A 24,145-nucleotide genomic window follows, 5' to 3' on the forward strand; every position below is an offset into this window, starting at 1 on the left:
GATTGGAACTACCCAATCTTTAAGGTCCCTTCCAACCCAAACCATTCTAGGATTCCATGAAATATGAGGAGTCATCAAAAAATTTCTCCCTGTAGCAGAATACAAAGGCATCCTCTTAAGACTCAGGATGCCATGATTTGTATAAGCAATGTGGGAAATAATCATGTTTAATATTAAGAAGATACTAGTGCTACACATCTGACAGCAAAACCGACATTTATACTGTCGTTATATGCGCTTATCATCAAGTGTAACTTGCACTATTGTGCAAAGTGCTCAGATGGTTCAAAGGCAAAAATAATGTATGTGCAAGGTTATTTAGGAATATTAATAAGCTCCTTTATTTTAAGATACAAACCATTAATGGCAGTTCTGAAGCAGGCTCACTTTTGACCTTTAACAACATGCAAGTGTCTAATTTTTATCAGATTGTTTGGATTTTGATTGAGAGAAAGTCCTGAAGCTACAATTAAACTTGCAGGCACCTCCTCTCACTAGGCTTCCTGCAACAGCTGGAAGACTCTTTGAAGTCTGCAAAGACATGGAAGAAATGTTATTTATGGCTGGTTTGCACAGTGCAAGCAGAAACAAGTTGTATTTCTGGTTCATTTCCAGTGCTGGTGACAGATCATTTCTCACCAGCACTACAGGAAGTCTTCAAAACTATTTCCCTCTACCCAGATGCTCTACAGGACCAAGCTAAGAAGCTGGAAATGCTGCAGGGCAGGATTTCAAGAGCTCTGAATGGCCCAAATGCTGTTGTTATTACAGTCAGCATTAAATCTCACCAGCAGCTCCACTGAAGACAGAAGTGGCCTAACTCATCCTGTTGATGGTTACCTGCCTGGAAAGCCCAGAACATCTCAGGATGGTCTGCTAAACTCATTAAAAACCTTAATTTTTAAAAAATCAGGGATGCCTTTTAAAAGAAGCGAGCAATCAGCTTAGTTAGTAGAAAAGGAAGGAGGATTTCAGTCCAGAGAAGCCGCCCCACATACTGCCACATCTCTCCAACCAGCTCTGCAGACAAGGGATGGAGCTGCGGACTCTGTAAGAGAGGGAGAGAGCACCACCAGCAGAAGCCCTGCAACAGAGGCTGCACTGTTTTGGCACATGTATAATGACCAGGCCAACACACACTGATGTCAAAGGAAGTTACACTCACGCACTGGAAGCCATACAATTAGTAGTGTCATCATCTAGGAGAAAGAAATAAAATATTGTTTTCTCCCAGGCAAAGCCACTGGTGATTTCATTTGTGTTAACTTGCTTTAAGTGCCTGCAGGGTCCATGCCTTTGATTTACTGTGGATGACAGGCAGTACAGGCACAGACACATTTAGGTATAATTATTATAGTAACCAGGCTCATACACCAAGAACAGCAGCAAAATCAACAACAGCTCAATAGGACAATGGAGAATTTTCCAACACAAAACCCTACATCTCTCTACATTCCTGCAACTCTACTCAAGGTCTGCTCTTGATTCTTTCAAGAAAAAATAAAGAGTGAAATCAGAAGTTTTCACATCAGTAGCAGATAGCATTGCCACTAATCCCATGCAACACCAATTCCACCCGAAAACACCCTATATGGTGCATTTTTCACAGAATCATAGAATCATTTCTGTTGGAAAATACCTCTAAGATCATCCAGTACAACCATTAACCTAACACTGCCATATCCACCACTAAACTATGTCCCCAAGTGCCACATCTACACATCCTTTAAATCCCTCCCAGGATGGTGACACTTCCCTTGACAGCCTCTTCCAATGGTTGACAGCCCTTTCATAAATGAAATTTTTCCTAATATCCAATCTAAATATCCCATGACATAACATAACACCATGTCCTCTTGTCCTATGGATTTCTACATTGTAGAAGAGACAGACCTCCACCTAGTTATAGCCTCCTTTCAAGCAGTTGTCAAAGTGATAAGGTCCCCTCTGAGCTTCCTTTTTGACAGACTAAACAACCTCAGAAGCTCCTTATCAGGAATTGTGCTCCAGACTCTTCCCCAGCTCTGTTGCCCTTCTCTGGACACGCTCCAGTCCCTCAATGTCTTTGTTGCAGTGAGGGGCCCAGAACTGAGCACAGGATTTGAGGCATGGCCTCACCAGTGCCCAGGACAATCACTGCCCTGGTCCTGCTGGCCACACCATTGCTGATCCAAGCCAGGGCACCACTGGCCTTCTTGGCCAGCTGGGCACACCCTGGATCATGTTCAGCTGCTGTTGACCAACACCCTCAGGGCTTTTTCCACTGGGAAGCTTTCAAGCTATTCTTCCCCCAGTCTGTAGCACTGCACATGCAGTTAAGAAAAACAAGCAAACTAACAACAGCATCTCTCCCACAGTGCATCACTTGATGTATATTCTAGTCCAGCACCCAGCAAACCCTGTCTCCAGCTCAGCCCTCAAGTTCAGGCACTGAAGTGAATACATTACTTAGGGCTTAGACAGAGAGCGAAGATACAACGATAGTTATCAACTCTTTGATTTGCACGTATCTAAAAAAAAAAAACCAAAACCTGCAAACCCAGAAGCTGAAAGTCTATGCAGATCCCAGAGCAGAGGTTTGAACGACAGCCCAGCAGGGTTTGCTCAGATCCCTCTTCACAGCACTGCCATCTTTTGCATCCTGACAGTACTAACAGTGCCCAAAATTTATTTGCCATTAATACACGCATCCAGATGTTAACCACTCATATGACTTCAGGGTCTAACATAATGCCTGTTATAATATCTATAATATTTTATACTGGGACAAAATGAGGCCTGTGCACCTGCATAAAGTAAATAAGAATTAGTACTGTTTTGTTTTAGATGCATAAATCCTCACAGCAAACAAACTGAGAGACATTAACAAGATATAATTTATAAAGGTTCAACATATTCTCCTTATTTAAGTATGTTAAAGTAAGGATGCACATGCAAAACAGGCTACTTAGTTTCACATTAGTTTATATTTTAATTTCTTTCATCTTCATACAGAAGCAAAATACCTAAAAGTCTGGCATGAATGCATGGTAGAAGAATGTACTGCGAAAGAAAACTGTCTGCACTGGAATTGCAGACACTACAGTGCTTCCACTGAAAAAAAAAAAAAAATCAGACAGATTCAAATACCTCAATCCTACTCAATATTTTTGGTATATATTAACAAGCCCTCTTCTATTCCACTGAATATAATAAACTGAAGCAACACATTCTTGTTGCGACGACCAGTTTTACTACATGGCCATGACCTGGACCAGCTTTCAATCAGCACTGATTAAATGCATATTCTGATATTCTGTACCACATACCTTTCAAGTCTTAGAAAAAAGTAGCAAACACTTCCCATTTGTCACTGTCATGTAACATAAAAATTTATCTAGATGCTGGATATATGAAGTGTCTCTGAGAATAACTCACTAGATCACATACATACAGAAAACTCAGTCAGTATGCATAGGCTAAGTAGGGTTGAATTAATGAATGTACTGTTGCTTCACATATTGAATGTCTGTCACTAAACCGATAATTTGCAAATGCAGAAGCAGGGACTGGGAGATGCACTGGCTGCAGGCATTGGCAGATCCCTCCTCTGCAGTTTCAAGAAGCTAAGTGTGCTCTAGTTCAGAGTTCTCGATCCATGTTCCTGGGAATGACTCAGGACACAGGCAACAAGGCAGTTGGCATGTGCCCACATTTGGGGTTTTGTTTCCACTCCTATCTGCCCTGATACCCTTCCCAAGAATGCTGTGCTTGTGAAAGGCACTCAGTCTGGGTGGCAGCAGAAAAGCAAAAGCTTCCCCAGAGAATACACCAGGATTACCAACAAGAAGGGAGAACTACTTCTGGATTGAAGTTTCAGCCCATTGTCTTCTATGGCAAAACTCCCACTGAAGCCAGCACAGCCACGATTTCACCTCTGTCACAGCAATTTTGAGTCCCTGCCCATTCTGCCTTGGAACTTCCAGCCAGCACAATAAGGGTCTTAACAGTGCCAAGAGCTTTTGTGTTATGTACTGCAGGCAGAAGTCATAAAACCCTTCACATAAGCAAAAAAATACTCATCAAACAGTTAGAAAATTTAAGACACTGCTGAACTGTAAGGGATTCAAACCTGCATCCAGAAGCATGATGTTTCACACTGGCACAACATTCTAAAACAAACCTTATCCTAACCAACTTCCTGTCCTTCACAAAAACCTGCCTGTAAATACAAGCTGTATGACTGCAGTTGGCATGTGTCGGAAGACATTTTAGAACTCAGCACAGAAATATATCTGTAGTGGAAAAGCACCTACAAACTGCTCCCAACAAGCACTGGCTAAACACCCTAACTACCTCCTAATTGTTCATTTCATTGTATTTGACAGAATCTCAGCCAGAGTACACCAGGTCACAGTAGTGCAACATAGTAGGAGACATGACAATATAGCCCACTGGAACAGAAGTCCCTCGTGTGAGAAACTGCTCAAGCCAGCACTTCGGGAAACCGAGGGGGGGCTATACCCCATCACTGTCTGGCACACAGGATAACAGCACAGTAACATAACACACAGTTCAGGAGCCGTCCTATGCACCATCAGCACGCAGGTATGGAGCACAGCCATTACAATGCCAACAGATGCTGTGTTAAGAATCAAGCTTAAAAATTAACAGTAACAAAAGTAAATAAAACTGTGATTTACTGCATCAAGACAAGCACAGCCAATCTGTTGATTTTCTACAACACTAGCACCACCAAAGGATCAGACAGAGGGATATCCACAGTTTGCAGTCCTGCAGTACATTGTCTCCTACCTGGCTCTCTCAGCTAGACTCCAGTGTTTTTTGGAACACAATGATCACACCTGTAAGCTCTTTCTTTGCAGCACTCTGAAAGAGCAAGCTGGATCTGGAGAGATCACTCCTTCTCTCCTTGCACCCATCACCAAGTCCTCTCCAAGCAACAAAAGGAAATTTTTGTTAACTTGAAGGAGCAGCCCTCTGAATGTCAAGAGGAAAAGACAGACAAGTACTAGCCAGGCTATTCTGTCTTGTTCTGCTTTCCCAGCTAATGCTTACACCCTCCCACAACTGCTCCAGACCAGGAATGAGTCCTCATTGAAAGCAAGTAGAATGGTGCAGCAACTCTCCTCTGCATTCCTCACAGTTCATCCTCTCCTGATTTTTAATTCCTTCACTGAAAGCTCAACCCAAATTTCATGAAGCATTTGCTAAATGGGAGATAAGTTAGAACACCTGTGCCTGTGGAGAGGACTTTTTCTTTCTTTCTGTTGGACAGAAGTTGGTTAAGAACACAGAAACCCTGGTGAAATGATACACCTCTCTAAGCTGTCTGACAGCACTGCAAAGGGAAAGCAAATCAGTACGAACAGAATCATTCATTTCCTCGAATCCCTTCCTTTTAACCAAACTTGATGCTTTTAGTACCTCTACCGGGATGCCAGTGCTGACTTCCCTTTATGTCCCAAGTACTCATATGTATTTTAATTGAATCTGGGACTAAGGATGCTCGGCAACGCTTAATCTTCCCAACAACAAAGCAAGGGCACTAAGCCACCGTGAAAAATAGTAATAAAAAAAAAAATAAAAAAGGTAAAAGACACCCACTGAAGCATTCCTTGGGGCACTGCGGCTCTCTTTTCCCCCTGTAAATAATCCAGTGGGATTCAAAAAGCGGGCAGGAGAGGCTGGGTTACTTCCTTTAACAGCAGAAGTTAGAGCTGGGAGCGCCACGTTTAACCCATGGCCAGCCAGAGCAGGTTCCCTTCCCACGGGTGCACCCCCCAGCCTTTGCACGCACACTCACACTCACACACACACACACATTCACACACGGTCCGAGATTCCGGAGAGGGCAGTCCCCGGCAGGGCGGAGGGGATGGGGAGCCCGCAGCGAGCAGCCCCAGCAAAGCGCGGCAGGGCCGAGGGGACACGGCTGCTGCCCTCGCTGTCCCGGGCAGAGCGCTCCCCCAGCTCCAGCCAGAGCCCCGGCTCCGGAGCCTGCGAACGCGGAGGACAAGGCGAGCCCTCCCTCCTAAAAACATTGCGAAAAACTAGATGGACAGACAGATAGATAGAAATACCAACAGGCAGGTCCTCCGGTAACACCCGTTTCTCCCCAGCCCAAGCAGCTGCAATCAGTCCCCAGGCTCAGACAAGAGCAACTGCAGCTGAAGAGCAGCGACAGACACGCACACCCCCTCTCCCTCGCTTCCACAAGTTAAAAAAAAAAAAAAACATCAACCTCCCCCTCAAAAAACACTACCACCAAAAAACCTACAACATAAAAGCACTTAAAGGGCAGCGAGGAAAATTTTAAAACACGAAAACCCAGCTCTTGCCTGCTTGCGAGCTAATCCCCGGTGCGAAGCGGGAAGCGCGCCCGGGGCAGCCGCCCGCTGCTGCACCTTGCGGGGCAGAGCGGGAGCGGGACCGGCGGCTGACGGGGAGCGGCGCGGGGATGGCAGCGGCACACGGGCACAGCGCACCGACGCTGCCACAGCCGAGACCCCGCGGCAGAAGTTTCCCCGAGTGGCGGCAGCAGCCCCCGGAGCCCCCGCGCACCGCCGAGTTTGGCCGGCGGAAAGTTTCTCCGCCATCGCCTCTGCGCCCCTCCCCGAGTCCCAGGCGGGTACGCACCGGCCGACTCAGCTCCGGGCGCTGCCCCGCGGCCTCCCGCGCTGGGTCTCCATGCCGCCTTGGGGGCCGCCGGGCAGTGGCGAGAAGCAAGGAACGAGGCGACTGGGGCGCTCCCCGCCCGGCGCCGCGCCGAGCCCAGCGCAGCCCAGCGCAGCCTGCCGGGAGCGCGGCCCGCGCCCGCCTCCCGCCCGCGGGGAGGGACCGCGCCGCCGCCGCCCGCCCCGGCCCCGGCCCCGGCCCCGGCCCCGCCCGCCGCGGGGCTCCCACCGCCCGGACCGGCCCACGGGGGGCCGAGGAGGTGCTCGTGGAATGTCTGTCCTCCAGGGAACTCGCCCAAGGTCATCCGCTCCCGGCAGGGCGCCGCGCCGCCCGGTGTCCCCCGCTGCCCTCAGGGGTCCCCGCTCCTCCCCTGCCGCCGGGCGGGCGGGCAGTGCCGGCTCTGCGCTCACCGGCGGCCGCTCCCGTCCCTGTCCGGCGCCGCTTCACCTGCACCCCCCGCCCTGCCGGGAGCCTTGTCCCCGCGCTGAGCAGCGCCAGCCCGGTAACCTCCGACACGCTATCCCCGGGTGGCCGCTGGCTCAGCACGGGACACGCTCCGGGGCCGCAGCCCGGTCGCAAGCTGCCTGTGATCGCAGTTGGATGGCTGAGCCAGGGATCTGTGAGAGCCTGTGACACTCTGCTGCAAAAGCTACACCTGTCCAAAGAGCTGGTCCTTTAGCTTCAGTAGGGAGGAAATACACTTAGTGGCTTCTGCACTTGAGCATTGATATCCACGTTCTTACTCTGGCTATTTTAATAAGATGTTGTGAAGAGGCACCTGTTTGATCATCTGTTCAGTTTGTTTCCTTCTCCAACAGCAGAGCCCAGGCCCCTGCCTGATCAGGTATCTCATTCAAGAGAGAAAGAGAATGATCACATCTTTTTTCCTATGTATTTTTTTTTTTAATCTCTACCTTCAGCTATTCCTTGCTCTGCAAGAGCTTTGAAATGCTGCTACTTTTGCTTGTTTTCTAGTTTGCTGTTCTCACTTTGTCCATTCCTCCCACTTGGCTGCAGGTCACATCTGTTAAACCCATGTACAGGTAAGAAGGTCCCCATGAGGACCAGCAGCATAGCGCCAGTCACTAGCTCCAGAAAACACTCGTGCCCTGGGCAATTTGCTGCTGTAATTTAGAGTGAAGGTGAAAAAACAAGTAAGCAAACAAAGCCAACCAGCAGCTCCACACTAATCAGAGGGACCAGGATAATAACCACAAAGCATGAGGGCATAGGTTGCACTGTGAAAAAGGAGGAGGATAATAAATACAAGAACTGCTTGTAAAATTTAGCAGCTGAAATAAAAAGTTCATCAATGGATATGTGTAACAAACCCCAGCTTTGTCTAAAATCTACAATAGAGCTAATGATTTTATACCCACCACCTGGTTACACTGGTCATGGAAGGTGTTCTTGATGCATTAAAAAGCTATTTAGAAGTCACAAGTTCAGAACCTCACTATGCTACTCACTAAATGAACACAGCAAGGAGATGTCCTATTCCAAAAGGCCCATAGTCCACATTAACAAGACAAATTTAGAGTGGGAGGAAAGTGTATTATGCTGCAGATGGCACTGAGAAAGAAACCGATTTGCCCAAGGTCATGCAGGAAGTCTGTGGCAGAGCCAAGAACTAAACACAACGCTCCTGAAACCCAGACTAAAAATAGTGCTTGATAATTGCACATGAACTCCAGAAAACACACATTACACAGATGATCATCTTTTGACCAGTATTTTGGAGTTATTGGGCTCCAGTTCATTATAATTTTCAACTGCACTGATAACTGAATGGTCACTTTCTAAATTTAAACCACATTATTTGAAAGTCCTCTACCCAGAAATTCATACTGTGAAACAAAAGGCACTAACAGATAGCATCTGGGCCAACACAGATGCTTTCTGAGTGTGTTTCCTTATTCTACCGCATTCCTCAAAAGGAACCAGAGCGTGTCCAAATCTTAGTCCTGGGAGGGGAAATAATCCTGTTCCTCGTGGTGTTTTCCTGAGGCTCTAAAGGGGTGGTGTAGTCCTTACCTACACTTTGCCTGGTAGCAGTACCCTGAATTTATTCCCATATTCCACCATCCCCTGTCTGGCCACGTTAAAATGTGCCCTGGCATACAGCTTTCGTTTGTTCTTATGTAAAACATGCCTCATGTTTCAGAATGTGCCTTCCATGCATTCTCTTCCTATTCCAGCTCCCTCTTACAGGTTTTCTTAGCCAATGCAGAAGCGTTTCTTGTGATGCAAAACCCACACAAGATGAAAACAACAGTAAAACACCATGTGGCACCCTTCAGGCACCCTTAGTTGTCACTTTAGGAAAGTTATTTACACATATATTTAGTGGATTTTACAATGTATAAATGCTAATGAGTATTAGTAGAAGCTGTTTTCCTAATTAATCAATCCTACCAGCATGGTAATGATTTCTGTTGTTCTTCTGGAGCTTCCTCCAGCAGGGAGTGAGCTCTGTTGATTAACAAGACCATTTTGCATGTATATAACATTTTTGTTCATCTATAACAATCTCATTATCTTTTTTTTTTTTTTCCCAAGGAGGTGAGCAGTTCTCAAATTACGCTTAAGGAATAACTAGGGCAGAAAGAATCGTGTGGTCTCCCATATCACCATTTTATAGTTGTGTATTTGTTAGGTTCAGTAAAATTTACACTATTGTAAAAGATGATTCAGAGCAGGTTGAATAAATTCTTTACTCTGAGGGCAGTGAGGCACTGGCACAGTTGCCCAGAGAAGTTGTGGATGTCCCTGAAAGTGTTCAAGGGCAGGTTGGATGAGGCTCTCCACAATGTGTTCTGGTGGAAGGTGCCCATGGCAATGGCACTGGAACTAGATGGTCTTTTAGGATCCTTTCCAATCTAAGCATTGTGTGATGTGATATTGGAAGGTGGTGATTGATGTGATTAGTCTCAGAACTGGGGGCTCAGTGGGGACCTGCTCTCTCTCTACAACTACCCAAGAGGAGGTCGTGGTGAGGAGGGACCCAGTCTGTTTTATCATGAGAGGACTAGAGGAAATAGCCTTAGGCTGAAACAGTGCAGATTCAGATTGGATGTTGGAAAAAACTCTTTACTGATAGGGTGCCCAGGGAGGTGGTGGAGTCAGCATCCCTGGGGGTGTTTAAAAGGCATGTGGATCTGACATTGGGTGGTAGGGAAGTGATACAGGAGTTACACTGCTAGTGCTGCTTTGACAGTTGGACTTGATGATCTTAAAGGTCTCTTCCAACTCTAACAATTTTATGATTCTATAATTTTATGTCTAGTTAATAATGTCATCATGCTCTACAGATAGAGACCAGGAAACGGCTTTTAGGTTCTCATATCCTGAGTTGCAGGAATTTCTCCTCATTTTCCTGCCAAAAGAGTCAAATTCAAGAAGGTGTGAGTAAACCACTGCTACAACAGAATATTTCATATTCTCTTAATTTAGTAAATTGCATTGAAATTATCATAAATAATTCAGCTAGTATAAATAAATATAAATTCAAGCGGAAAGGAAAGGTTTTCCCAAAGATTCAAGGTTCAGGAGACAGGAAGGCAAGCTTTAGACCTGATGTTGACTGAACCAGTAGTGAGCTATTGAAGCTTAATCTCAGCATAATATCATAAATTATGAAACATTGACATTTCACTTTGAATTAATGCAAAAGAGCTATTTATACACTGTTTTAGAGACAGTTGCTTGAACAAATTAATACACTTTTTCCATCACCAGGCCAAATGTTAACAACACTGCTATTTTTCAAAGTATCAAACTATTTGCATATTGGAACTGTTTTAATACAATCTGTCCCCCAGGGCTGCTGTGTGAGTTACTTTGAAAAGGTAATCAGTCATAATTCACTGGCTCCTTAATCCATAATCTAACTTGATTCAGTATACTACCAGTGATTTTCAGTATGAGAGATTGCTTGTTTTCATGCAATTGCTTTCTGTTTGAGAGCCACAGGCCACCAACGTAGGAAGAGGCATTCAATGGGCTACAATTGCCTTTCTGAGCTTGCTACCAATAAAAGGTCTGGATAGCAGTGGAAGAATGAGGAATGAGAAAGAAGCAAAAATATTCCATATACCTGCCTGAATTTTGAACTTTGAATGTGACTACATAGCAAGACACCATTATTACTCATATGTATATGTAGACATAATAATGTATATTGTATGTACATGTATATGTACACATAATAATGTGTATTGACAATACTTTTGTCTTTCTTTTGTTCCTTTTCTGAAGGGTGAAAAGTAGAACACTAAAGTTACTTTTTGTGAGACTGTTTTTTACAGAACAGTGTTTTAGATGTAATTTCTGTAAAGTATTTGTTAAGAAAGTGCTTTAGTACCTGATGGTTAGACTTACAAACAGTGCTTAAGTACTTCACCAAACTGAGGTTTAAAAGAATTAAAACAATTACTTGAAATGTCACACAAATTATACAAAAATCATTCATCACCTTTTGCAAATTCCATTAGTTTCACTGTGAATCTTGTTCATTATGAACAAGATACTATAGTATCTCCGGCTCAGAGCCTCTCCTTTATCTTACAGAGAAAATCTCCTGATTCAGAAGTGCCTCAAGACTGATGTGAACAAATCACAGTCCAATATCCCGTATGTGGGTTTCTCTCTGACTATCTGATTCCCTGTAGAATGGCAGCCTCTTGGTCATACCAAGGACTTCACTACCAATTTCTTGCGGCTTTTTTTGTCTCTTCTCACTTTTCCTGACAGTGAGTAGCACTAGCGCAGTGTTAGGAAAGTTAACAAGTAGTGACAGTGCTCATAGACTTCTCTAGAAATACGATGTGGCAGCACAAGACAGATTGATGGTGATGACACCAGAAATTTGCTTAAAGGCCATTCTTCACATTTCCTCAAGAAGCAACATTCCTACACAAATGTTATTCAAGGGCATTGCAGGACGGTCAGCAGAAGAGGGTTTGCAGGAATAATTAAGGGGATAGGTACAGCATAAAGCTTATCACTAGCTTACAGTGCCATTCAACCAGAAAGATCTGTTAATGCAAGAAAAACTGGATCAGGGTTTTGCCAGATGTCTCCATCTCTTTTAGAGGCTGCAATAGGATCACACATCAAAAGATCCATTTTGACAGTGCATATTGAAGTATTGCCTTGTATTATGCTGGATTATGCCTTGCAGCACAAAGTTATTAGCATTTCTAGCAGCTGAATGTCAGAGGTTTGACTTAAACTCACAGAGTGAGATCATCCCATGTAGAAGGGAAACTTTCAGTTTGGTGTGTCTGGTTTTTTCCATTTGAAGGATGCAGCAATAACAGAATCATAGAATATCCTGAATGGGAAGGGACCCACAGAGATTATTGAGTCCAACTCCTGGCTGTGCATAGGACAACCCCAAGAATCATACTATGTGCCTGAGACCATTGTCCAAACCCCTCTTGAGCTGTGTCAGGTTTTGTGCTGTGACCACTTTTTTGGACAGCGTATTCATGAAGGACTCAGCTCTGACTGTTTAACTTAAATAAAGTTTGCTTTTCTCTCTGCTCTACTTTGCGCATCTCAGCCATAACCCAGTCTCATTCAAGCCCAGCTGTGCTTATCGCTGTCTCAAAGAGGAGTGCATCAAATCCACAGACTCCCTTCCCAGGGAACAGACCTGCCAGTTAAAGAGGGTTGCAATGTCATCAGTGAGCTGAAGGCAAATCACAGGAGGTGATGCTGGAACGCTTATGCTCCATCAAGGTAATAGTGCATTTGATGGCTGGATCTAACGTATCAAATCCTGCTCATGGAAAATTGAGAGCAGGTTTTGTGGCTTTTTTTTGCTTTTTTTTTTTTTTTTTTTTTTAATTTCATTGAAATAGATCTGAGAGAGGAAGGAACTGCTGTGTAGAGCCAGAAGTTCCCATTCGTCTCAGTTCTGCCAGCAAGTTTCTAGGTAGCTCTTGACCTTTACCTTAACCTCCTTGAGTTTGATTTTCCATTTTGAAAAATTAAATACAGAGTCTCCAGAGATCATAAGATAAGAAAAGATATATTTTTGCAAGCTTACCAGTCAAATTGCAGTTTGGTTCCCTGTTTTACTACCTGTATGAGATTTTAGAGAAATCACGGGATGTCTCTGTGCCTCAGTTTTCTCTCTGTGATACAAACCCAGAAACATTTTTTGTCTGTCTTCTGTTTTTAGACAAATAAACATATATGTTGTTTTGTATTTTAAAGTGGTTTACCTTCTAGATGTCTCACTTTGACTAAGGTCCTTTACTTTTATTAACAGGTACAATAAATAGTTCTGCGATTTCTCCTTGGAGCACTCTGAGGTCAGTGGAAATGTACAGCATCAGAAGTATGTTAAATTAATTAATGCAAGAGACAGAATTAAATGAAAGCAACTTGATTTTATAAAAATTGTGAAAGGTTCTGCAACCAGAAAGTAGAAAGCTGTAAGGATCAGGATACCATGCAGCATGAGGGAGGGACTGATCTTACCCACAGTAGCTTTGTACAGCTTTTACTGTTCATTGTACAAAGAACTGACTCCAGTAAACATTTAAACATGTGCTTAACTTGATAGACATGGATGGCTTTTTTACTTCAATTTTAATGCACATTTAAGCTTAGGCATGGCTGTTTGTGGGGTGGGGATTTAGTATGGGATTCCCTGATTCTTTGCACACATGATTTCATTAGGTGTTGTCTCTTTCTGTAGCACTGCCTTAGGGCATGAGCCAAGCCTGGCTGAAGTCAGGGGAATTTCTACAGATTTTGATGGTAGTTGGACTGGACCCTTTATAGGAAATAAAAACAGATTTTGTGGAACATAAAAGCAAAAAAAAAAAATCCCCCTAAATTTGTGGGGATAAAATAGTCATTTCCTGTTTTAGGACTAGAGACTTTATAAATCAAGCTTCTAACCAGAGAAAAATTTTACCAGCTGTACACTGAGCTGCTGAAGATAAAGAGGAAGTATAACACAGACTTAGCAAACCCTTAGTTTTAAGTGAGCAGAAGGAGTTGCTTGGCTGTGCATAACAGTTCAGCAGGAGGTAATGATCATGTTTATTTGGGTTCACAGGTTCTTTTGCTGTTCTATGCTTTCATGGTACCAGGTTTAAAAAAAAAATCTAGAAAGTATATATTTACAAATGCCAGCTTATCTGTGGTTGCATGCCATAGCTGTCATCTCACATCAGGTGAGATGGCTTTCCGTTGCCATGCCAAGCAATCCTTGCTTAATTTGTATCACAGCTCCTGTTCCTGCTGTTGGCATCAGCTCATAATAGAGTTACAGGATTAAAAACTTGTCATTCCTAAAAGCCTTCTTGGTAATGAACAGAGTATAAGATGTGAATCTGAGTCCTATTTGATTGCATTGTTACTCTCCTCTTTTGGTGGCCGCATTAATGACAGGTTGTCAGGTGCATTTTGTAATTCCAGTGCTGGCTTTGCATGCTGCCCTCTGCCCCCTGCTTCCAGCTGAATCATTCCTGAACCACAATCCCTGGTGCTTGCACTCAGTGAGATAACAAACAGAAATTATGGAAAGCAAGGAGAAAAGAGATGATAAAAAAGGGGAAAAAACACATAGGGGCTGGTCATCCAATATGCCAGCATTGGATGACTTCAGTAAAGACAGGTAAGAATAGTCAGCTGTATAATAGGACACAAAGAGGAAACTAGGGACCACAAAAGATAAAAGAACATGAAATGAAAGGATAAAATGTGATAAAAATAATTCAAGACAAATATGGCATTGTCATCTTGGGATGTCACCATGTTTTAAGTGCTGCTACCTACTGCATGCTTCTGCCTCACAGCTCCTCAAAGTCCCCAACAGACCTGGGAAGAAGTAAGACGACCCAGCTTGGGAAGTTTTCTGGTTTTCATTGCTACCATTTTCCCAGTTTTCTTGAGACAGCTGCAAAGGTTGCTAGTCATCGTACATCAGAAGGTTAGTTACTCTCTGGGGGTTAAGGGGAGATCCAAAGGAAGTACAAGGGCTGAAGATGTTTAATAGTGCCTTGTTACAGATGATGCAAGTTTTGAGGGCAGTTTGCAACTAGAAAGGGACCTGGTTAATTGTTGGCTGTTTAATACCCGCTGAAAATCAGGAAGCTCTATCACTTCCTTCCATCTGGGAAACTGAATCATAGTTGCAACTCTTACCCCAGGGCCACAAGGGCAGAAATGGATTCTCTGGCTTCTATTAAGATGCAAATTGAGATCTTTTCCACTTTAGAGATGTGATAGTATCTCTTTGTAGAATGAATTCGTTGGTATCTAGTAAGTCTCTCTCAATATTTTTCTCCTTTCTTGCAACATATTTTCATAACTCTTACAGGAATTTAATATCTTATAGATCCCTATCCTTCTAAACAGGGATTCAGAAGTTTTGGGAGCAGACTGCCCGACAGAGGCAGTAATGCACAGTGTGACTGAACAAAGCCTTGTCTCAGCAAAACAGTATGCAAGCACAGAAAGCAGAGGATTCATTGAGATAGGGAAACCCTCAGTGTGTTTGACCTTTGTTATTTGCTCCTGCTGCAGATAGGGCCCCTGACCGATGTCCCTTCGCTTTCAGTCCTCCATGGTGAAATGGCTGTGATCCTCAGGGAGACCAGCCTGGCCAAACCAATACTAAATGCAGTGGTACAAAAGGCTCTGCATCACCAACCACGCAAAACAGATGCTCTTCGCTTTCCCCCATCCAAACATGCTTCACCCAGCCACCCCTAAAAAGCCAACACAAACCAACACTCTTATCCCACCCAAAAGAGATCCCATCCTCTTCCTCACTAACAATTTTTTTCAGGCAGAAAGGTGTTACAATCTGAGCAGATTGTTAGAAGAGATTATGGCTATTTCTGTCTCATGAAAGAGGTAGCAACCTGTGGGAAAGCCATATCCTGAAAGCAGCATGAGCTTCTTTGCTATATTTAGGAGGCTACCTTACAAAATAACTCAGTAGTCTCAATTAAAGAATGTATTTTAGTGCAAAGAAAAATAATCTTTCTAGTAGAAAAATCTGAAGTATTTTTAATGTCTTTGTTCTACTCTGCAATTGCTCTTTATATTCCACAAGGCTTCTTGAGCCATTAGGGTGTGTGACATTCACACTATAAGGTTGTCAAGGCACTTTTATTTCATACATGTCAATTAGCTGTTGGGATTAACTACACACTAGGGAGAAGCAGCAGTGACAAAGCTAAAATCAGTCTTGGGACAAGAAGGAGAGGAGAGGAGAGGAGAGGAGAGGAGAGGAGAGGAGAGGAGAGGAGAGGAGAGGAGAGGAGAGGAGAGGAGAGGAGAGGAGAGGAGAGGAGAGGAGAGGAGAGGAGAGGAGAGGAGAGGAGAGGAGGAGGAGAGGAGGGGAGAGGAGGGTAGAGGGGAGGAGAGGAGGGGAGGGGGGAGGAGAGGAAGGGAGAGGAGAGGAGAGGAGAGGAGAGGAGAGGAGAGGAGAGGAGAGGAGAGGAGAGGAGAGGAGAGGAGAGGAGAGGAGAGGAGAGGAGAGGAGAGGAGAGGAGAGGAGAGGAGAGGAGAGGAGAGGAGAGGAGAATTAAGAGATGCACTTAGGCGAGAACTGGAGAAAATGAGAAAGAAGAGAGCTTGACGGACACATGTTGGGCCACCTGGGGAATAATGCTTCTGTGAGAGATACAGAGTTAAAAGGCTAAAACAAAGTAAAACCTGACAAGAGTGTTTTAGGCACTTGGGGTCTGGCCTTCAAGAAGAGAGCTCAGCACATGGTTTGGAAAGCTGGAGGCAATTTTTCAGTTGTGAAAAATCCTAAAGATTGATAATGCAGAGTTGTGATTCAAAGAAATCCCAATAAATTTTCCTGGAATCCCAAGGCAAAAGCTGAGACTGTGTCTCTCTGAACTGCAGGATTCATCATACTGTTATGTTCTCTTCACCATCTGAAATGCAGGAGCTTATTGTCATTTCATCTACTACTTGAAGGGCTTGAACATAGCAAGGAAATGTCCTGAACTAAACTAATAAAAAGTTGGGGAAAAAAATCTATATATTTGTTTTATCAAGCATGAATTTCATGTGAGAATTCCTGGATTGGTCTTCACTGGAGATCAATCATTTGATAAAGTGAATTGTCACACTTCAGTTATGCATTGTGACAAGAACTGGGGATTTTCTAGGCTGGACCAAACCAGACCCCATCAGGATTCAACAACCTGTCTCTGAGCGTGACTGTCCCCTGATGTTTTGCAGACGGAGGCAAGAAACAGCCTAACAGATGATGAGGGAATAACTTGCAAACAGAAAAGTTTCTTCTGGTTAACTCGAGAGCCATTGATTGGCTTCTGTCCTGAGGCATTACAGTTTATATCCCTAATATATTTTTATATTGCCTAATAAAACTGTTGGCTGTTGCCATTCCGTAGGTAATGGACATTTATATAAAAATCTTTATGAGCTGTAGGTGGGGATCATCCTTTTCACCACACACATAAAGCCACCTCTGGAGTACAATGCAGTAGGTGTTTAATAGTGTTGACTCTATAGATAAACTGTAATTATATCAAAGAGGAAGAACGACTCCTCATCAAGTCAAGCACACCTAAGAAATTTGGAAAACCAGATTTTGCTTCTCCTAGAAGAAATTAGATCAAAACAGGGCCTTTCTGTGCTTCCTGCGAATCAGTAAGTCCAAGGAGTCTGGATTTCTGTTGTACATTGCCTTTAGAAAGCTAGAAAAATAATAGAATTTTGTGTAGCATGGAAGGGTTCCTTTCCAAGCATCATCTGCTGTAATTTGAGAGGGATGGGAGATTTCAGCATCCCCTGAATTAATCCAAACCTGTTTCTACAGTGAGATTTAATGTAGAAAAAAATGTCTGCTTCAACACTTTTGCCTTTTTAGTAATTTGTTATTTGGTACTCCTTATCACTCGAAATAATTTAATTTTCTGTTTTTATTTTAGTTTGGCTTTTGTAAATCACAATAAAGTATTCCTCTAGGAATGAAGGAATGTCATCATTGAAACTAAATGTGATAACAGATTGCCATTTCCTTTCACAGAATCATGGTTAAAAAGACAGTGAAGTATAGATACAGAAGCTATGAAGTCATTGCTCTTGGTAAATAAAGGACTGTCTGAAAGAGAATCAAACAACAAAAATATTAAATAAAAATCAATTCAGATAATATTTTCCAAGAATCAACATAGCATTCAATACTGTGAGAAAGGAACAATTTTTACCTTGCCCGGTTTATACAGTCTATAACATTTGATGCAAAAATCTGATGCAAAAATCAGGTATTTTTTTCCTGACATTGCTTTTGTACACCTAATAGTATACAGCATTCATGTTAAGATTTCTATCTTCAAAAGATGGGAGGTAGTTACAATCTCTCAAGGATAAATATTCCCTTCCTATGTCTTTTGGGAAACTGAGAAGGGAGCTTAAATGGATTGGTGAGGGCTTCCTGTACCTGAGCTGCCATTACAACAGGAGAGTCCTTGTCTCACAGGTTTTCCATCCAAAACGTTAGAGGGGAGTTATGCCCATACCATTAATTTCCCTGTCTTTCTTAACTACATGCCATCATTATAACATATCTTACCCATTTGAGTTAATCGGATATAAAACATTAACTTGTGCAAATGTATTAGAGCTTCACCAAAGAGCGCTCAGAGATATTACAGGGTAACATCAAAATTAACATGGAAGCAGTTTAGTCCTTCAGTTCAAATGCCTTCAGCAAAGGATTAAGACTTTCCCATCACCACTCAAGCACTTACATAGTCCTTGTTTATCATGATCCCCTCAGTTACTGTGCTAGTTACTTTTTTAACATAAAAGGGATGCTGGAAGTCTTTCCTTTCATTCCTGATAGCTGCATCATTCAACTAAAAAAAGCAAGTGACTGTTTTTATCAATGTGTGGCTTATGCTTTTCTCTAGAAATTACCTGTAATGTGCAGATGACTTAATGTCTGTGAAGCTTCACCCTGTTGAGGGCAAAGACTGAAAATAAATGCTCATATAAGAAGGATTATTGGATGGGGAAGGCAGCGTGTACTTGTATGTCCCATTCTTTGGTGAGACCTTTAGGCTGGATTAGCATAGGCAGTGAGAGAGCACAGACTGGGAGTTCTGAGGTGGCAAGTGTATCAGTGAAAGCTGGAGACTAGATTGGGACAAATAATGGGGAAAATGCAGTCAGGAATATAGTCCTGCATTGCATTGCACAGGAGAGCAGGTGGAATGATGTCATGGCAGGCTGAGAGTAGAAGAGAATTGATTCCAGAAGGCTGGAGTCACCTCAAGGACAAAGAACCTGTATGGGAGAGGAGATAAGGTTTAGTTAATGCTTGGACAGGCATGTTGATTGGGCAGAGCCACATCACCTCACTGTCTGAACTGGACATCATCTACACCTACATTTACTGAAATTTGTGCACTTTAATTTTGATCTGAATTTTCTCCCTCACATCTCTGACCACAGAGCAGGTGTACAAGTTTGTTAAATTGAGTGAGAGGGTCTTCTCACTTTCAAAAAGGGACATTCACTTGGTGGGTGGTCAAAGCTGGTGGCTCAGTGATGAGGTAGATAGACATTTCAGAAGTTCATATTGTCTTGTCTGCAAGGGTAGTGACAGAAGTGGCTCCACGATGTGGTTATTGCAGTTCTCTGTGGTTCAGAAGATACCCTTCGTGTCTAGGAAGGGACCTCGAGTTTGGGTTTTTCCTACAGGAGGAGTGCAAGAACTGGGGAAGCAGATTTGCAGAGAGAACTTGTGTCAATGTGTTTGCACTGTCCTATGTCCCCAAATTTTGCCCATTAAAAAAAGGACAAGAGAACAAATTGAGTATAACATGTTGAATCTGCTTTCCATGGTGGTGTTCTCCAGTGTTGAGGCTGGTAGGCAGCCCTGTCTTAGAGTTTATTTAGGCTTAAGAGACACTTGGAGAGTGTCAGGGCACAAAGCTGGGGAAGTCTCTAAGGGACAACATGTGCTTGATGTGGTTTGGGCTGCTACCAAGGGGATGTCTGATTTTTCTCTTGGGCTGTGCTTGTGGAGATTGTTGAAGCTAGAGTGGGAGGGGGAAATGTATACGGATACTTATTCCCCATTTCTCCCTCTCCAGGTACTTTTCCAAGCTGTGTGATATCTCTCACAAAGTCAGATGATCTGCAGTGGTGCTGACATCAATATGTACTACTCACATTTTCCCACAGCATCATCAGCCTTTGGTCTGGCATTTGGCTTCAGTGCGGAGCGTGTGGCATCCTTCCCTCAACACTGTCTGGTGACATCAGCCGGAGGAGGACTGCTCTGTCATGCTGGGCTGGCTCCAGACTATTAAACATTTTTCTTTTTAAACCTTATAAAACTGGGAGGCTGCCACCAAGTTGTCTGTTGGCCTTTGATCCATGCTAACATCTAATCCATGGCTAGAAGAAGGTACTTGGCCTGGGATGCATAGTGTCAGGGACTCTCTGACAAGTTAGCAGTCTGGAGGACTGATTTCCAGTGCTTGAGAACATTCCTGGCGCTATTTGTAAGCAGAAGTGTATATAAGCTTACAAGCATATGTGTAAGCATACTCTCTAACTACTGTTTTCCCACAAACCCTGTCATTTTTCAATGATCCTTCATTTATTCAATCCAGATAGGAGCTGGTTCCTTTGATTTACATTTTTTACACTCCTTCATGCTCCTGCATATTTTAAATCTGCAGAGAGTGTTTGTGAACTTCCAGTCTGATTGCCCACGTAACACTGCATTTCCCCATCAGTCGACAAAAGTGATAGTTAAATGGTTAAGGCGTTCCCTTTATAAGCAAACAACCTGTTCTTTTGGCGCTTCTTGATGCACTTGGAAATGTTCACTGATAGATTTAAATTAGCAGGATACCACTTTGAATGCAACTACACCAGCTTCTAGTCTGCTTTCATTTTGAAACAGGGCTTCTGTGCTCATATTCTCTGCGCATCTATCTGTCACTCTCTTCCCCTGGGTTTTTTTGGCTTGTGCAATTTCAATCACATTTAGCAGTGGTCCCAAAGAGATTATTTTTTGACAAGTTCTAATATAACAGAGGGTGGATTGATGAGAGAGATGCTGTTAATATCCCTGGGATAAGGGCCACAACATGCACTCAAGTGTTATTAAGGCACCAAGAGTACATCTGCAAGGCATAGTTCCATAGGAGACCAGGCTTCCTCAGTTTCACTGACTACAGATACTGCATGTTTTGTCCATATCTACCAATCTGACCATAATATTCATCTCCTGGATTTCTTCCCGATTTATTTTCAAATTCATTCCCAATGGGGGTCCTGTATGGTTGGGATTTCTACTTTTTCTTCTCCTATGTAAATCTGAACAAAATTTCTCGATCTGATTCCAACAGGCATTTTTCTTTGAAAAATTACTTTGATATGAACACAAAAGTAGCATCACTAGGCCAGGAAAGCTCAAAACTTTGTTTTTCATGCAAATGAGTAAGAGTCTTTCAGCAATTTTCAGCTTGAATGTCTATTCTGTTTATGGATCACAGCAGAAGAAAAAGAAGGAAGTCATAAAAATATTTTTGGAGTTGAATTATAAATGGAAAAGATGTTCCAGAAATCACCTCTGCATCACTCAGTCTCTGGTGCTGGCACACTGTGCCTCGGGACTTGCTGCTGGGTTTTTGAACATAATCTGTAAACTGGAAAAATAAACCCGTTTGTGGCTCTGATTTTGTGATGTCTATGCACTGAACTGGATCCTATCAAGTTGGAACAGCCTTCTTCTGTAGCAAGTGGCAGAATATGAAGCAGCTGGTAGGTACAAAAAAAAAAAAAAAAAAAAAAAAGGAAAGAAAAAAGGCATGAAAAAAAAAGGAAATTAGAAAAATCTCATGCAAACACTAGCAAATCATCCCCACAGGCGTTCCGCTTGCCCAGTATACTTTCTCAGTGCCAAGCCCAATGAAAATCACACCACTTTATTAAGGTAAGCTGCTTTCCAAAGACAAGCCTGGCATCTCTAGGCTCTGTCTGAGAGAGCATGTTGCAGCCTTAACACACCATGAAGATGCCCAGATGATGGCAGGTGGGTTTGGGTTGCTTTTTTTTTTTTTATGAGAAGTACTACCAGATTGATAGCAGAGAGTTTACTGTCCTTCTCAACCCTACTCTTGATGACAAGTGGCCTCCTTTTAGATTAACCCTATCGAGATCACCCTGCTGTTACATTGTCAAGAGAGTCTCAGCATGCAGGAAAACCTTGTTTCATGGATTTCTTTCTTCCTCTGTATGTGTGACTGACACTGAAAATTCACCCAAATAAATCTTCAAGATGTACACCACAGGTTTCATAGCTGTCACAGAGTAGCACTTGTGGCCTTTCAAGAGCTATTTCACCCATTTTGGGGCTAAAAAGAAGATAAGGATTCATGTGTCAGGGGGAAAGAGGGAGGGCTGCCTGGCAAACAGCATTGCTCTGGAAGGTGCAGGCAATGTTGCTGTAAATCAGTGAATCCAGAGGAGGAAAGTTCTGGTTACGAACTGGTTCTGCGAGCACGTGTTGTCTCTCAGACAGGAGACAGGCTGAACTCAAACCAGGTCAGAAGAGAATCACAGAGTGGTTTGATTTGGTTAGGAAGGCACCTTGAAGATCGTCTAGTTTCATCCCCCTGCCATGGTCAGGGACACCTTCCAACAGTCCACATTGCTGAGAGCCCCATCCAGCCTGGAATTGTATACTTCTAGGGGTGTGGCATCCATAGACTCTCTGGGCAACCTGTACCAATGCCTCACCACCCTCATGGTAAATAATTTCTTCCTAAAGTGTAACACAAAACTGCTGTCTTTCACTTTAAAACATCCCCCTTGTCCTGACACTTCTGGCCCTTGTAAATAGTCTCTTTCTTATAGGCTCCCTTCAGGTGCTGAAAAGTCACTGTTAAGACACTCTTTTCTGGGCTAAACAAGCCTGATTGTCTCAGCCTTTCCCCCTAGAACTCAGGTTGAATTTTTTGCCTTTTATTCTGGTGGAAGTATCTGGAAAGGGAAATGCATGAAGTTCATCATCTGGTCCATGCTGGGGTCAGGATTACTTGGGGAAAACTAATTTTCACAGGTGCTGTCTCTAAGGGCACTCAACTGGTTGCAAGTGCTAAAAGCACAGATGATGATAACTTCAAAAGGCATTCAGAAGGTTGAGTCAGATGGGAGTGGTTAACCCTTGGTTAACTAGGTGGGTGGACTACATCACCACTCTGTGGAGTCTGTTATGTTTGATGATTTGCTTCAGCTGCTTTGTGTAAGCAGCGGTACAAGATCTGGTCAAGCATCAACTCTGAAAGACACTCCTTTTATGAAAGGCATCATGTCTGGTTAAAAAGTGTGTGCTGTGTTTGAGAAAGGTTTATGCTGCTGGTATGCAATGGTGATTGCAGTAGAGTTTAAAATTACAAGTTTCTCCGCACAAAATAAAGGCTGAGAAAGTAAAGTTCAGATTTTGGGACATGCCTTGTCAACAGATGTTACTCCAGGCACCAGAAACAGGTCCTGGGGATGATTGCCAGTACAGTATGAGTGTGGGATGAAAGAAATAGCTTTCTGTTTGATATCACTGCAGCTTGCTGATAAATACATCTTCAGTTTCTGGAAATCAGTAGCTAATCATGCTGAAAAATCATAATTCTTTAAGAGTGTAAATATCTTTAAACAGCAATTAAAAATAATTATAATTCAGAAGCTATCACATATTTGAGACTAAGAGTCAGCTTAGCTGGACGTGTAGATGCTGTAAATTGAGGAAAAAGTTATGCTTTACATTTTGTTTTTCAAATACCACATTTTGTTCATGGGTGTGGCTTGCCTCTTAAATGCCTGCCTGTTGATCACGTTTAAGTGACCCATGCCAGCTGAAATGGTCTTAGAGTATCCCTGTCCTCTGCAGAATGGTAGGAAGCACAGCCTGTTTTCTGGGACTCGTGCTTGTATTTTGGGTTGCAGCCCCTCCAGCAGGTTTTAACTTTATCAGTGCTTTTGAGGAAAGTTTTCTGGAAAAGCATGGGTGTTGTGTCTATCAGATTTACTGAATTATTTTTTCAAGAGCTAGGCAGGCTTGAAATTAAAGTAACAAGCAATGAGTTAGCAAGATTACCTGCTTAATTATGAAATTTGTTACAGAAGGAAGAAACTCATGGAAGTTAGCCTTTGATTTTACTTAAATGAATGCTTATCCATAGCTCTTCCAGTGCCTCAGTGAGACACTAAAACAGAAAGCTGCAACATTGTCAAATTGTGCCCACCACTGTGCTTGCTTGGTTCAGGAGACATAAAGACATAAAGCTTCAGTTTCCTGCTTTCTTTGATTAAAGATTTTTTTCTTCTTTACTTTTGTTGCATGTCTTATTCCAAACTTCTCCTGGTTATTTTAGATAGGAATATAATATAAAAATTTGTGCCAAATACAATCATGATGGCTCATGGTCTATAG

General features: G+C 43.0%; 1 protein-coding gene across 6 annotated transcripts in view; it reads right to left on the bottom strand.

Annotated features, from left to right (window-relative positions):
• The window catches only part of FAT3 (FAT atypical cadherin 3), a 396,115-nt gene extending 389,352 nt beyond the window's left edge, over window positions 1-6,763 (bottom strand). For 5 of the 6 annotated variants that reach the window (XM_088051035.1, XM_088051033.1, XM_005516186.3 and 2 more), the window contains exon 1: window positions 6,640-6,748. The gene's annotated coding sequence lies outside the window, so the exon portion shown is untranslated. Of the gene's footprint in view, window positions 1-6,639 lie in introns of all 6 variants that reach the window. The other variant, XM_088051032.1, reaches the window with a different exon arrangement.
• Between the last annotated feature and the right edge of the window lie 17,382 nt (window positions 6,764-24,145).

This window comes from Pseudopodoces humilis, chromosome 2 (genome assembly GCF_049639895.1).
Source record: "Pseudopodoces humilis isolate 2021_Gansu_Grassland_sample_001 chromosome 2, ASM4963989v1, whole genome shotgun sequence".
Taxonomy (NCBI): Eukaryota; Metazoa; Chordata; class Aves; order Passeriformes; family Paridae; genus Pseudopodoces; species Pseudopodoces humilis.